Here is a 2,656-nt window from a genome sequence, read left to right on the forward strand (position 1 = left end):
TGCTGCGCTCTCCTCCGTGGCTCTGAAGCTTCCCCCCTCCGCCGTCCGCAGTCTCTGCCCGCGAAGGGGCTTCCTAGTGTGTGGAAACTTTTCCTCCTTCAGAGCTCCCTCCCAGAGGTTCAGCTCCTGTCCCTATTCTTTTGTCTCTGTTTTTTCTTTTGCCCTACCCAGGTATGTGGGGAGTTTCTTGCCTTTTGGGAGGTCTGAGGTCTTCTGCCAGCGTTCAGTAGTTGTTCTGTAGGAGTTGTTCCACATGTAGATGTATTTCTGATGTATATGTGGGGAGGAAGGTGATCTCCACGTCTTACTCCTCTGCCATCTTCAGGAACATTAATTATCGTTGGTGATGCAGAAGAAAGGAGCGCACTGAATCAACACTTCTCTTCAGCCCTTTTGTAATAAGATGTTCTGTCCACACAGTGTTTTAAAGGACCCCGAGACAAAGTATAATAAAAAAGGGTAGGGATAAAATGAAGAGTTTAAGGGTAGCCAATAGGTAGGAAAGAGTAAGAGCTCCTTTATTAGTTTATGTTAGTATCGCTGGGAGGAATGCTAATGGGTAGTAAGATGAATGTTTCACAAAAGTCATCTCTTACTGTATCATGTGATTTGGTGAAAGTGAAGTCAATTCACAGAATGGTAGTAAATTTACTTTGGCTTTGATTTATCTCAATTTCTCTATGCTGCCTATGGTATTTACTTTATGTGCTTTTAAATATATGTAGCCAGAAAATGACTTACCATAAGACATAAAATTCTATGAGCTATCTCTAGTCTTCTTCACAAACGCTTATCTGAAACCAGTGTATTGGTTGCCATAAAAAGGTACAACCGACTGGGTATCTTAAATAACAGAAATGTATTTTCTCACAGGACTGGAGGCTAGGAGTCTGAAATCAAGGTTCGTTCCTTGTGAGGGCTGTGAGAAAAAGATCTGTTCCAGGCTTCTCTTTCTTGGCTGAGAGATGGCTGTCTTCACATGGTCTTTCCTCTGTATGTGTATACGTCCAAATTTCCTCTTCTTATCAAGATATCAGTCATACTGGATTAGGCCCACCATAATGGCTTCATTTTAATGTAATTCCCTCTGTAAAGTCACTATGTTTAAATACAGTCATATTCTGAGGTGCTGGGGGCTAGGACTTTACATAAATATTTTTTGGGAGACACAGCTTATAATAACCAGTATACATGAAATATAACCAGTATACATGAAATGCCCTACCAGAAAGTTAGTTTATGATTATTATATGTAAACCTAAGCCCAGAAATTTTAAGCACTGAAGTCTAATTTTCCACTGTTATACTCGTGTTAAAAATGGTCACTAGTCTTGAGTGAGATGTGTGCCAATATATGGTTAAAAAGTAAAAGTACTCACTTGAAGGGGAGTGTTCTCACGCAAGTGCAAAGATGAGTTATGGGACAGTGTTTATAAGATCAATGAAAGGTTTAAAACTAGTCTTTCCAACCATATCACTTTACACAGTAATTTAAGGGAAAAAGTAGATCAATCCAAAACATACATTTAGAGGAGGTTCACTTGTGAGTCACCAGTGTTTATCCAGAGAACCTAGCTTTTCTAATAGTCAATTCAAAATAAGATTCCAGGTTGTGTTTTGGCACAAATCTTTTATTTATAGTGGAGAATGATTTAGAAGTATAAAACAAACTATGAATTATGGATCAACATATAAGCCATTAATCAAGGGACGAGTGCACAGTCATTATAAGAAAATAGGCCATCAAATTCCTCTTGTAAGAAGTTCAAACAAAAAACATTTTTGTTTTTGTGGATATAGGGTTGCAAGTCAGGAAAACCTGAACATTTTATTTTTAAAAGAGAGGTGGCAGAGACAAAGACTTATCAGAGATTAAAAGTCTTGAGTGATGTTTCAAGCAAAACTAATTTTAATATGTTTATTGTACCACTGATACTATAAAATTTAAATTCCTGTTCTGATGCCACTTGGTTTTATTCTTCCTCTTATTCTTTTTGTATTTAAGATACTCAAGAATTTCAAATAATAGAATATTAGATATTGGTTAGGCTTTTCTATTTTGCCATTTCCAGGAATAACCTACAATTTTAATTGAAGACCTTTAGAAATACTATTTTGTCTAGGCATTGATAGGCAGCGAGGGTGATATGAATCAACAGATTCTCTGGATCACGAGGAATGGCTTTTGTCTGCCTCCATATGGCAATGATCAAATGCTTTGTAGTGCAGAGAGAAATATTATAACTAGAAGTGGCACTTCCTAGAACTTAGGTCAATAATTGGCTGATTGAGAGCCCAGGAGTTAATAGTTATAGAATGTGAAATGGAGGCAGTGAGAGATTTGTTAATTATTTGACACCCTTAAGGATCCTGAGTATAAAATCAGCATAAAATTACATATTCTTAGCATGGCATACAAAGGCCTTCATTATTTGGTTTCTGTTTGCTTCTCCAGCCTCATTTTGTGTTGTCCTCCCTTCTTCCTCTAAGCCTTTCTTCAATTCCTCAGTGCTAAGCTACTCCTTACCTCATGGCCTTTGCACAAGACTTCCCAGCTCCACTTAAAAACAAATGGTGAGGACTCTCACTCAGCGTTCATTGACGTTTTGGTCTGGCTATTCTGGACCCAATTAAAATTAGCCACTAAGTCACTCTC

This window comes from Delphinapterus leucas, chromosome 4 (assembly GCF_059928025.1).
Source record: "Delphinapterus leucas isolate spDelLeu-1000000601 "Yukka" chromosome 4, BTC_Dleu_Yukka2, whole genome shotgun sequence".
NCBI classification, from domain to species: Eukaryota; Metazoa; Chordata; class Mammalia; order Artiodactyla; family Monodontidae; genus Delphinapterus; species Delphinapterus leucas.